Below are 13,250 nucleotides of genomic sequence, written 5' to 3'. Positions count from 1 at the left end.
CGGAAGCGGCTGGCCTCAGTTACAAAACTTTACAAAAACCTGGAATGGTTGCCTGGGGTTTGGCCTTTCGTCTCTCTTTGTAAGGCTTTTTCCATAAAACTTTATCAACTTCCAAAAAAGGCAGTTTGGCAAATTGGCAGTGCTTTGGGAGGAGGGGAGGAGGTTCTTGTTGCACGCGAGCTCTGTCTTACTCCAGGCGTTCATTTGCATGAATCCTAAAAACTTCTTGAATTTTAGGCAGGACCAAATTAAAGTACAAATTAATAGTGGAAGTAGTAGAAGTGTAGTATTCACTGCTTGCCGTCCAAGTAGATGCTGGAAGCTCTATCATCTCATCTAGATGGCATAAGGTAGCCCTAGTATCTTAGGCCTTTTCTGGGTATTCAGAAAGGGCCGTCCGTGTTCCCCAGGGAGGTCGGAGCCTGGAGGGGACGGTCAGACAGCGAGCTGGGCTTCTCAGCACTAAACTGTTTGGAAGTGCTCTTCAAATCAGCATGCCTGCGTGCAAAGCAAAACTCGTTTCCAACAACGGAATTGGCATTCTGTGTCTTCCCAGCCGGGAAATCACTCTGCTGTGCTCACTGCCTTCTCCCATCCACAGGCATGTCTCTTTGATACATCTTTGAGCCGCTGCAAATCTTTAACCATATTTATTATTCCATCAAAAAGAGCATGGTTGACTACACAGGCATGCACGTTGGGTTCCGTGTGCTGCATTAACAATAGTAGTTTGTTCATGGCTCCCATAAAAAGCAACAAGATAGGTAAGAATAATGATGTGGATCACTGTTAAAGGCCAAGAAATGAAGAAATGAAAGTGAATCAAGAGCAGGGACTTTCCCACACTTCATGCTGTTGTGTTCTCCTTAAACTATAGAGTCAGATGTGACTTGTGTGTGTCCCATTCATAAATGTAAAAACGATCCCCTTGTCCTTTCATCCTCCTGTGTGCTGTGGCTGCAGCATCCAGGAGTAAGGAATAAGGGCTTGATGTGTGGCGGGGAGAATAGCAGAGTCTGGATCATACTTTCTGCTCATTCATATCTTTTATACCTTCTACTCCTTTATGTCTTAGCCCTCTTGCATTCCCACAGCTTAGTTTAAAGAGAACAGTAATAATTCCTTTCATTTGCAGTTGCTGCAGACCTTTGACCTCGTGGTAGTGTTGCTTGCACACCGTCCCTGCTCAGCTATGCATTAGAGACATAACTTTACAGTAAATTTAGTTTTGTTGCCTCATTAGGCATCAGACATACAGCACCGTAGTAAGGGCTATGTGCTCTATAATGATTCAGTTGCCAGAAAGAGAGACGTCTAACGTTGACCCTTGCGAGCAAAGGCCCAAACTTAAATTCCCGCCCTGGAGAGTGTATCAACAGCTCCTGCTCAAGTTCAGAAGTAACTGCTGATGCAGTAGAATCTCATAAGTTATGAATCCATATAAATCAGGGAGAGACAAGTGGAGCAAGTTCCTTGAAAGATCACATTGAAATCACATTGAGATTGAGTTATTTTGGAGAGTAAATTAAGCAGTGTTTAGGCTAGCAGTGGAAATTAGTTCATTAATTAACACTGCTTGAAGGAATTGAATTCTACTCATGTTTTCAAAATGCTTCTAGTCGAGATTGGTTTCATGGCCTTCCTAGTTCTGGGCTCTGATGATCAAACTCCATCCTCAGCTGTAGCTCTGGGACTCCTGGGTGTGAATCGGGGCTCATCACCTCCAGGATGGGTTTGGTCTGCGCCATCAGTGCTTGGCCATAGCGTAGCATGAAAATGTTGGTAGCTTGTGCTCTGCTTTACCTCTTTCATTCATGTTGAGCAGCCCTTGGTGGGTCACCCTGAGGTTATTGACAGTTTTTGTTGAGTTCCCAGTAGCTTGATAGTCATCTGCATATGACGATAGAATTTATTTCATAGATTTAAGAGGTGTATATATCTTGCACGTCATATGGATATATTACGTGTCTATATTTAACTCCCACTGGTTTCAATGGATGAAGCTCAACAAACAGTTGCAAGATTTGTAGGCAAACTCCAAGTCAAATTTCACCATCAAACTATAGGTAACATGGAGTGACAGATGGTCCATAGAGTGGAAGTGAGCTCAGAACTGATCTTATTGAAGTCAGATGCCCAGCCATCCACATACTGGGCCAATTCTGCTCTCATTTACACCAGAGCAATTTCTGGTGTGAGAACTGAATTTATGCCATTGAGATTCAAACATTAAAAAAAGAAATCTTTTGAAAGCTGCAGGCTGGCTTTTCTGCTTTGCCACCATGATCTTCATGCAAAAATAATTATTCAAAGCATCAGCCCAGAATCTAAGATACCACAGGGAATCAGCAGCGTACCTATTGTCTACTGCCATGCAGAATTAGACTGCAGTACATAAAGGGAGAACGTAGATAGCTGCAAAATTTGAGCATAATATTGAATATGGTTTCTTCGTGTTGCAGAATTGCTCACAGATAAACCATCATTTTGGGTTTTTTCTAGCCAAGATATTTTTGTGGCCCTAAAAACTGTTTCTTTCAGTACATGTTAACAAAAGAATGGTTTTCCTCTATAAAACTCTACAAACTGGTACAGCAGATGTCAATTTATGTCAACATCAGCTGATTTTCTTCTCCATTACCCTTTCTGCTGAATCTTTGCTTATCTAGCAGGTCCTGGCTTCTTGACATCCAATGTCACGTTGAATGTTTTTTCACATTTGGTGTTAGAAAGCTTGACTCAGTCTTTCTCAAAAATTGGTGTCGTCATCCGCATGATGGTCGTTATGCATTATTGATAGTGATGGAAAAGTCACGAATACACACATCTTTGCTTCAGGCCCTTAGCCTTTTTCTTTGGTTTATCACTGCTTTATCTTCTCTCTGCATTTCAGTAATAATGTCAACAGAGACATTTCATACTGCCTTCACCACAGAAGAGCAGCAGTATCCTGGTCCTGGTTTTGCAGCCATAATCCTTTTTCCTGATGCAGTTTGAGTGGAGTTACGCCGTTTCTTACCTTACCACAGAACTCTAGAAAACATTTCATTTATCAAAAAGCTGTTTTCTCGGGCAATCCTGGTTCTTACGGGTGCAGAATTAAGAATAAACTCCTGTACAGCAAGTACTTTGAAGTTAATAAATAATTCATGTATCTTCCCCACTTTTACATGTAACTCATAAAATTGGCAAAATAGCATTAAAAGGAAATCTCACTACTGTATTGTGTAGTGAGAGAATAACTTTCTAGTATAATTATGGAAATTAATTCATAAAAATATGAATTATATGTTAACGTGATAAACACGAATAGTAACAACAGTGGAAGACATAGTAAGCTTGGAATAGGATCCCAGCTTGCCCTCTTACCAGTTCTATGAGACATATTTCTGTGGAGGGTGCCAGCCAAGCCTGGTCCAGGATACAGAAGATTTTTCCAGCTCAATTTAAACTCGCCGCTTGCTGTAGCAGTCACGAAGAGCCTTTATTTGGAGGGATCCTAGACTGCTTAACAAATCAATCTGGAGCCAGCGCCCAGAGTTCATGTCTTCTGCCGTTAGCTGAAAATACTTCTGGAGTGAAACAGGATAATTGCTTAATCGCAAATACTTTTATAAAATATGCAGAGCAGAACAGGAGTGATGTGGAGAGAGCTTTGTGGAATATGAGTGCATTTGTCTTCAGCTTTCTGTCTCACCCTGTGGAAAACTCTCCAAATCCATTGTACTACTGTATGTACTATCAAAACCCACCCTCGATACTTCAGTGGCTCAGTACTGATTTGGAAGAGAATAAAAAAAGGCATTGCGTTGATTGAATGAATGAAATGCAGCTTCCAGCAAGGCACAGCATTTTTTTTATATGATCAGTAAAAAAAAAAAAAAAAGAAATCCATTCAATTTACTGCATGTGTTGTGTTGGAACCCTCTCAAAACAGACATGACCACACACCTGGTGGTGTCCTCTAATGCTTTCATGACCAAGGCCGTCCCACAGGCCAGGTTCTTGGGGACATTCTGCCACTTTTGTAACTCACTGGGTCTCCCTTGGTGTAGATGAGGGGAGGAAGCCTCTGGGGAGTTTCTGAGGAGAGCCTTGAGTTTGTAACTCCTTCTATCCCCTGGAAACAGCCCAGAATTAGGACTGTAATGGCACGCTGCATAGCTCATCCCTTTTCCTCTGGCATTTGAAGGGGAGAGATAATTATAAAGATGGTTAATAGATGGAAAAGGAGGGTTGTTTCATTCTTTACCTTGCCTGCTTTTGCTGCAGTTTAGTCATAGTAATGAGAGTTTTTGATAAGTGAGCTTTGGGTTGAGTCACTGGTATCTCGAGTAAATAGATTTTGGTATTAGTCTGAGGAGCTAAGCAAAGCGATCATGCTCTGCTCTTGGAAGCTGGCAGGCAGAAAGGGGGAGGCAAGCATCTCTGGAGGAGAGGGTCGAGGGTCCTTGGCTTTTGTTCTTGCTGACTTGGGGGAATGACCTTGAAATGCCCTGGGTTGTCGGATGAGGTGTCCAAGCAACCTCCACGCTCACTGAAGCCCATGGGAGATGCAGGCACCCAATGGGTTTGGGGGTCAATATGCCTCATGGTGAGACCTGGGAGTAGGGACACCCAAAAGCAGTGACCGACTGGGAGCGTGCTCTCAAGCAGTACTTGTGGGGAAACCCAAGGCACAGAGCCGTGCGTTATCGCCGAGAGCCTGCTGGTTCTCATTATAGTCTTTTACTCGTTGTGCACAGAGACACAAGGGTAACAGACTTTGAAATGAGTTTGTTGGTGCATATCACCACAATTCACATTTTGATTTCAGGGATAGGAAAATATTATCTTTGAGACACAAGGTAATTGTTGACACGATCGTTTTTATTTTTGTTTTTACTTCAGTTAGAAGAATCCTGGAAACCACGAGTACAGAATAATGAAATGATGCACTTTTTTCTGTAGTGACGGAGCCAATAGAAGGCAGCCATTGAGAATAATGTCCCAACAGCCAAAGCACTTCATCAATCTCAGCTGCTGTTTCTATGAACTTATTATATAATAATGGCTGTTCTTCTACAAAAAAATACAAAAGTCTGTCTCTCCTTCCCCTAAACATCACCAGGGGAAGCCATTAATTCTACTTTAGTGTTAATCTGTTCTATCATGATGATATATCCATTAGTGGATACCATATATCCATTAAACCTTCCACCCTCACACAGAAAGAAATAACAATAGTTCATTGTTAAAAAGAGAAAATGATGTATTTTTTTTTTTTTAAGTAACTGATTATATATTTGTCTGACTTTTCCTCCAGAAGGCCAGACTCCACATGCTGACTCTTTTATCTAAGCAGCCTAGAACCTCTTTTCCTTGCCATTGAAGACATAACTGGCTTCTCACTTTCAGGTTAACCAGAGCTCAGCCCTTGCCAGACTTAACCCTTTATTCCCAGCTGCAAACATGAGCTATCGCTGCACGGATTTGGGGAGCAAGTCAGGGAACGTGCATTCATTCAATTAGTAGCCCATCATGAGTTGGAAAGCAAATGAAAGCTGCAGACAGGTCCTGGTACAGCAGACAGGTCCTCACAGAGAGAGGAAAGTAAGTACTGGGCTTCTGGCAGCAGTTAAATGTCATATTCACTGATAAAAATCTGACTGCTGTAACATGGAGGAAAAATCCATAATATTCTTAATAAAATGAATAATGCAGTCCATACCTCCTTGGGCTACCATTTCAGCTTTTCCTGCAGATTATGCATATATTTACACTCAAGTCATACTTGCAAAGTTACCTTTGCTCAAAAGAATATGTACTTTCAGCATAAAAATTGGGATTGTGGAACAGAACTCAGCGACAAGGAGTAAATTCATGAGTATATCAAATCATACAGTGGACAGAGCCCTGCTCAGGATAGTTAAAGAACCTTGTGTAGGTATTGTGAACTTTGTAGGACAGGGTGCTGAAATGATGGTCTTTGAAGGAAAGCCTGAAAAAGGCTACGTAGCTGTCAGCACATCTCTGAAATGAGAAACAAATATAAAAAAGTGCCTTTATGATAGCATACGAATATTTACAAAAATAGTTGTAATTCCTGCATAGCCCGTCAATGGGCCATTCAGTGCATGGAAATTCCAGCAACAGGCTGAATCCTGGGCTTACAGTAAATGAAGCAACAACCATGTCTGACAGGAAACAAGACCTTCCTGTCATCTGCATGCATTTTTAGAAAGAATATGGAGTCACTACACTGTTCATTATATTTAATTTTGCTGAGTTGTTATTAGTTCTATTTTTTTTTAATATGATTCCACTATGTCCCTGCTAATTTGCATGTCTATTAATAACCTTAAATTCTGATTCAAAATCCCATAGAGAAAATAGCAAGTTTGTTAACATCCTTGCAGAGGATTAAGTATGACCTGAAACCCTGAGTCTTTATAAGCACTTCTGTGCCTTTCCACTGCTTTCACCTTATCATTTCCGTATTAAAAGGCTATTGTTATGACTGCAGGACTGCCAAGTTGTAATGCATGATTTATTATGTACAGCAGGTGACTGGTAGTTAACATTTATCTCAAAATGAATATTATTGTTTGTTGGGTTTCTTTTCCCTGCAGCTTTCCCTGGGAGGTTCGTGTTTTTGTCAGTGACAAGATGACAATTCGTATTTTTACCAAAGGATCCAGTGAGTCATCCTATTAACTCCGCTGAAATACATGCTTGCCAATTGTCCTGCCACGGTAAGTCTGTGGGATTTTGCATTCTCTCTGGAAACATTATTCAGGAGTTAGTCCATAGTATGCATTTGGTAGTACAAATAATCTTTACCTAAAGCAGTAACTTCTTAGGGATGACCGCCCAAATAGACCAAATATTGCATATGACATCTATTTTCTTTAAAGTTATTGAAGTATTTTAGAGAAAATGAGACCGTGCCTCATATCGTGGTATTCACATGGGCTTGGTTTGTATGAACCTGGAGGCTGTGTCAGAGGGAACCTCGTGTGTTGTGGGAACTGATACAAAGGCATAATATATCTGGCCTTGACAATGTTGCCCTGTGCAAGGACCCACGTGCAGCTAAGAACGAGTGTACCGTGAGTCATGATGGAAAAATTCAAGATCCAAAAAACCCCAGATCTCCAGGATGACGTAACATGGATTATGTATGTGTACTGGTTGCCCAAACTAAACTCCTTAGTTATTTTGTCCCTCCTGAGAACTCCCAGCTCATCCAGCCAGTATCCTGTAACGTTCCAGTGGAGGTGCAGGCTACTGGGTTCCTTTCCCCAGCTTTGTGCTATAGGAGAGTACGGCTGCCCTTGGTTGTACTGCTCTGCAAATCGTTTTCGTTTGGGAGAAGGGATGATGCAAGCTGGTACATGACTCTGTTGCTTTTCCCTGTTCCTTGGATTGGGTTGGAGAAAAGGTAGGACACACTCTTGTTGATGAAGTCTCTCCTTTTCTGCATACTTGTTCTGCCCTTCAGGGTGATATTCTGTGGCATAATCCAAGCAAACTGCTTTCTGCTTAAGTGTATTTTGCACACCATGCAACCTTATCTCATAGGAGAAGAGCATATGGCTTTGAGTTATTATTTGTTATTTCAGGGTAACTAGATGGTAACTGTACTGAAAACTTATGGCAACTCATGCGTTATCTCATGATAACAGGATAAATAAACAGTATCTTCACTGAATGCATTAACATTAATGGAAGGAAAAACTCATGAAAAACACTGTCAAACCAGTTTAAATATGTCCCCATTTAGGATGCCCCAGATGCTTTACTGTTTCTACTTGTCTCATACGCATTTAAATTATGACTGGGACTCCTTCCACATTTGACATTCTTGCTTTCAGAGCTTATGCCAGCTGCAGTCCTTAAGTCAGTGAGCAACAAAAATGCTTTAAAATGTCCAGCTTAATAGAGAAATGTATCTTTGAATTAAAATAAAGCTTTAGCAAGATATCATGGCAATGATTAGTGATGCAAATAATGTGTACACAGCAAAACCAATACCGAGAGCTATGGGGAGAATTGCAATAGTTACTTTGAGCATCTCTGGGGTAACCCCCAAAAGCAAGGCTACTACAGCAGCTGACAAGACATTTCACTTGATCTGTAAAAGGTCCCTTCGCAACCAATTTCAAGTGCAAACAAAGTAAAGACGATTGGAGCATTAAAGTGTTCCGTATAATTGTAAAACAGACAAATAGGGGAGCACATAAAAGCAAAGAGAAAAGAATGGAGCTAACACAGCTGTACAAAAACTGTTTCAGATGTATTCTGCTTGAGAATGCCAGCACATTGCAAACTCCTTGAAAATACACTGAAGCAACATTATAGAGTATATAAAATGAGAATCTAAAACAGTTTATCGGTAAAATATGAGCTAAATTTGATGAGACCGTCCTCTGGGTTGTACGTGTCTGTTTCTATGAAAGTTGTGTGAAACGTGAAAGCTATCATTAGTGTGGCAGATTTGCTTCATTCAGGTGTAAAGCCAGATCTGCTTTTATTTGTTTGATGAAGCTGATGTACGGCAGAGTGCTAAGAGGTGGTTAATTAAATCTTTTAGCATCATTGTAAAGCCAAACTCGTCGTTTGGTCCAAACCCTGCTGAAGAAAATAAGCGCCTCATATTTCAATGTAAAAGTAAATAGTAAGAATTAGCAAAAGTGTGTTTAATGATCCCACAGTAATGAAACATTTTTCCACATTGCAACCGCTTCATCAGCTGAAGGTGACCACTCAAGGACAAGTTGGAACTTGAATCAGTGAAATATTTTTCTAACCTTATAATAAGGATAGTATATCATAAAACTTGACTAAGTCTGATCTATCTTATTCTGTGCTTCTCTAGCCACTGTATGTAAAAGAAAACACCCTGAAAACTGCTTTTCCTCATTGCTTTATCTGGCAGAGATTTAAATCAGGCAGGATTCACGGTCCATTGCAGTTTATAGTAACATTTTAAATCCCATAAACAAAAAACTGAGAAATATCACTAGGAGAGAGTCTCAATAAGTTACAAATACTGATGAGGTGAGGAAAAAAACCCTCTTTTCAAAGGCTATTTTTTCCTTTCACTGCCACGGAGCTAATGTTTATGCAGCCGTCCATGCCTTCCTTTCCTTCCGTTTGCCCATGTACGGACTTTAAGATAGGAAAACATTGAATGCGAAACACATGAAATGCTTTTAGGTATTCATGTGGAAGAAGTTACAGAAACTGAATTCTTTGACAGGGTACAGGAGGGCAGACCTAGGGAAGTCTGGGACCGTGGGTGCTGGCGAGTAAGAGCTCTCAAAGTCTGTGTCACATATATGGCTACCCTAAATGGCATAATGCTGCTACTGGCAAAGGGGCGATGAGATATAGCTGCCTCCAGGGATCACCCTCCATTGCAAACATCACCAGTTTCCAAAGAATGAAGCAATTTTCCAGCCTCTTTTCCTGTTAACTGACCCAACCCCAGCACTCGCTTTATGTTCAGCTTCGTCTCGCTGCTGTGGTCATATGCAGTAAGTTGCCTTCACTTTATCCCTTGATCTCTCTTGTTTTACACAAGGCATTGACTAATTATAGCCTCAATGCTGCTGCTGATTTGTCGTAACTGAGGCTTACTTACATTAATAACTCCTCCTGACGTTAGCCTGAGCACCTCAGTAAATAAATTTGCCACTGCTTTAAGAAATAAGATTCCTAATGACTATAAAATAGCCTGGAAATCGTTCTTGTTGCCAGACAAGATTAAGGAAAGGAATAAGAGAAAGTCCATCTAGGAAAGTGCAGAGTTATCTACTCGGTTGCAAACTGGAAGGAAATTAGTAAATAATAATAATTAAAAAAGTTTATTTAGGTCTATCTGTAGATTAATTATATTCTTGACAAGTTGATTCCTGTTTTTCCTAGGACATTTTCCTTACTTGTCAAAGTTGAAGGTATTATTTCAGCACAGAATTCTTAGTATTTATCATAAGATATTTCTCAGGCATTAATGTTGAGACTCTGAACTTGCAAAGCATCACTAGATTCTCCAGGAATCACTTTAGAGAAATGACATTTTGGGGTACGACTCTTCAACACAAAAGAGATATTTACTGATGTTACCTTTTCCTGTCATTTTTAAATCTTAGTATGTTGCAATAAAACCTAAAATAACTAAAAACATGTAGCAATAAAGGAAGGATTTCTAAGCTTATTTAGGGATACATCCATCTTCTGATTTTCACAAAGTGTTTGAAGACGGTCCCTCTGCTAAAAAAAGGGGATTGAATTTCAACATTCCCTTCCCTAAGCCCTTTCTTTTACATCACGACATTAACCTTGAAAAACGCTCTCAAATTTTTGCAGTATCAGACAAATCACATAACAAAACCTACTGCTTATACAACTGTAAGTTTGCTGGTAGATCATTAGAGCGAGTCCACTGTGATATGACGTATCAATAGCACAGATGACAAACGTGGCAGCAAAAAAGTTTATACAAAAACCTCTCCTCCCAACCTTCTCATTCCACCCAGCGTTGTGCTACTTCCAAAATTCGCACTGGCTTTCTGTAACAGCTGGGTTTTATGGTAAACATGTACTGGGATGTCAGAAAGGCTAGGAAGGATGGATAGACGTTTTTAATAAGAAGAATAGTTTGTGGTAATAAAGGAATAAGCGTGGAATCATAATAATAAAGAGCTAATGGTAAAGTCATAAGCACGTAAAATAGGCAGTGCTATGGATGGCAATTGCTCTCCCTTTCAGTTCAAATGTCGTATCTTCTAAACGCCTGCAGGAAAGTGTGTATTTCTGAGTATGTATGCAAACATATATATATTTGCATGTTGTGTGTATGGAGTTATATGCTGTGTAAACAACGCCAGGGACTACATGGTTGTGCTAGAACTATACGACTGAACCCAAGACCTTCACACTGTCAATTCAGTGGTAATTAAACTCCTAACTTTGGTCCTGATTTAGCAAACTTTTAAAGCATGTGTTTAACTTCAAACATATGGTTTGTTCCATTCTTTGTGACGAGGCCAGAAAGGTGTCTGAAATTACATATGCTCTTGTTTAGCTTACTTGGGAGGTGAAACTATAGTAGAATTATGTGAAAAATAGCTCCGTAGTATTCCCAAGCCATTTGTCAGTTCACAAGTTACTTGAAATTACTAAAATATTCCAGAATGTGGAATGTGAAGGCGAGGGAAGGAAAATATATGACAACATACATATGTAGTCACTACTGATTAAGGAACAACAGCGTAGACTTTTTGGTAGTGTTATTACTCAGTATGATTTTACTTTATTTTTATTCTTGAGCTTTAACTGAAAAATGTTTTAGCCATCTGTCTGCAGAAACATTTCTCGATGTTTCAGTCGTACGTTTGCAGTGTTGGCAGGTACCCAAAAGCCACTGCTTTCACACGGATGGTGACTCACGGAGCCGTTTCCACTCACACCTGAACACTACCTGAGCTTCGCATCTCCAGTCGCTTTTCTTTGGTCCCTCCAAACCCCAGCTTTGCATCAGCCTGGCTGGGAAACACAGCTTTGTCTGGGCAGCGATCCTGATGATTGCTGCCTTCTGAGAAACAGCCATTTACCTACAGTGGATTTTATAGTTTTTCTGTGGAAAACAGATCACGAAATGTTATATATATATATATATATATATATATACCAGTGTCCTGGTATAACTCCCATCCTGTTTGTATTAAGGAATAGAGAGAACTTTATTTTTGTATTCTTTTTATGTGCTCAGGTAGTGTTTCAACAGCAATGATCCAAATGCCCTTGCTATATAATACATACTTTATTGCAATTATTTTAAAATTATTTTTAGTTTCCCTGAGTTCTCTCTGAACTAAGCTTACACAAAGCTAACAGACATATTTGTAAAACAAACCTTAGCTAACACATGCGACATTAAAGGAGAAAGCAAAATTATAATGTTTGTGCAGAAAAAGGAAATTCCTTTCAGTAATATCAAAGTTGTTTCCAGTATCTGTACCTCCAGCGATAAACTGTCTAAACAGCAGCTTCCCATGGGTTGAGGATATCCACATCTGAGTCAGGAGAGTAAAGAAATGCCCAAAATAACTGTATTGGCTAAAGAATTGATGCTCTTTTGAGCGATGAAGAAAGGTCCCACTATGTCCATAAATAGTCTCTTCCTTCACCTGTAGCTCAGAGCAGCAAACGCAGCTTCCAACTCAACACACTGAGGCACAGCAGCCAAGCACTGGGGTGAATCGGGAAGTTATTGGTACATCACAATACCTGCCTGTGAGTTATCGTGCCATTTGTGAAAGAGTATTGAAAAAAGGTATGCTAGGATTCAGCAATAAACCTTTCCGATTAACTGTCTGAGCATTAACCAAAAGAACCGAGGAAGCGTAAGCAGGCAGGAGGGGAAGCGGCATAAAATGATGCCCGTGGATTCTGGAAGTTTTTTAGCCCTCTGATCTGTTTCTGTTCTGTAACACTGATGTTAACTTCAGGAGATAGTAGGATGAAGATTTGCATCTTTCAAAACACCTTGGACATCTAATGCCCAACAATGTTTTTTTTTTTCTTTTTTGTAGTTCCTTAAATGCACTTCTTATTTTCTTGCCGTAATCACACCAATTATAAAATCATATGATTGTGTTTGATTATATTCACAGTATACGTCAATTAAAATTAAAAAAAAATAGAGCATTCAGATTCCCCTTCCAAAAATTTAATTAAAATAAACTTTGCATATGATCAATTAGAAACATTTAAAACCCAATATTGTGGGGTTTGCACCTTTTTTTCCTCTCATTGTGAAATATAAATAAATTATCCATGCTAAGGTCTATCTGATTGCTAAATATGATGATATGAAGACAAGATATAATTTTAAACTGAGGAATTCTGGAGCGTGAGCTTTATCCCCTGTATTCTATAGGTGCTTCTTTACAGGCTTGCTTGAGAAGTTTTAGGGTATCAGTGGAGGCTGGAAGGGGTTTTCTTAACAATTCTGCAGACCATAGTAAGTTAAGTTAACAATTAACAGTTAAGTAATCTTAACTTAAGTTAAGACCATAAGAAGTTTTCCTTCTAAGGAAAGAAAAGATTTTGCCTCAGAAACTTAGTGGAAATATCTAAACAATTATCGGATCTCCAGTTCTTAAACGGTAACAAGTCGTATTAAAGGATGCATGCATATAGACGATCTATAGGGACTGAGGGACATCCAAGGCATCTGGCTAGATAAACAATGGGCGTGT

General features: G+C 39.8%; 1 protein-coding gene across 1 annotated transcript in view; it reads left to right on the top strand.

Annotated features, from left to right (window-relative positions):
• The first annotated feature begins 6,633 nt into the window (after window positions 1–6,633).
• Window positions 6,634–13,250, top strand: part of LOC104158592 (protein FAM46C-like) — an 8,378-nt gene continuing 1,761 nt past the window's right edge. The window contains exon 1 of the mRNA XM_009696288.1: window positions 6,634–6,734. The gene's annotated coding sequence lies outside the window, so the exon portion shown is untranslated. The remainder of the gene's footprint in view (window positions 6,735–13,250) is intronic.

Source organism: Cariama cristata, unplaced genomic scaffold (genome assembly GCF_000690535.1).
Source record: "Cariama cristata isolate BGI_N322 unplaced genomic scaffold, ASM69053v1 scaffold7630, whole genome shotgun sequence".
In the NCBI taxonomy this organism is placed as follows: domain Eukaryota; kingdom Metazoa; phylum Chordata; class Aves; order Cariamiformes; family Cariamidae; genus Cariama; species Cariama cristata.
The sequence above is the reverse complement of the archived record's forward strand: the minus strand, read 5'-3'. Positions and strand labels throughout refer to the sequence as shown.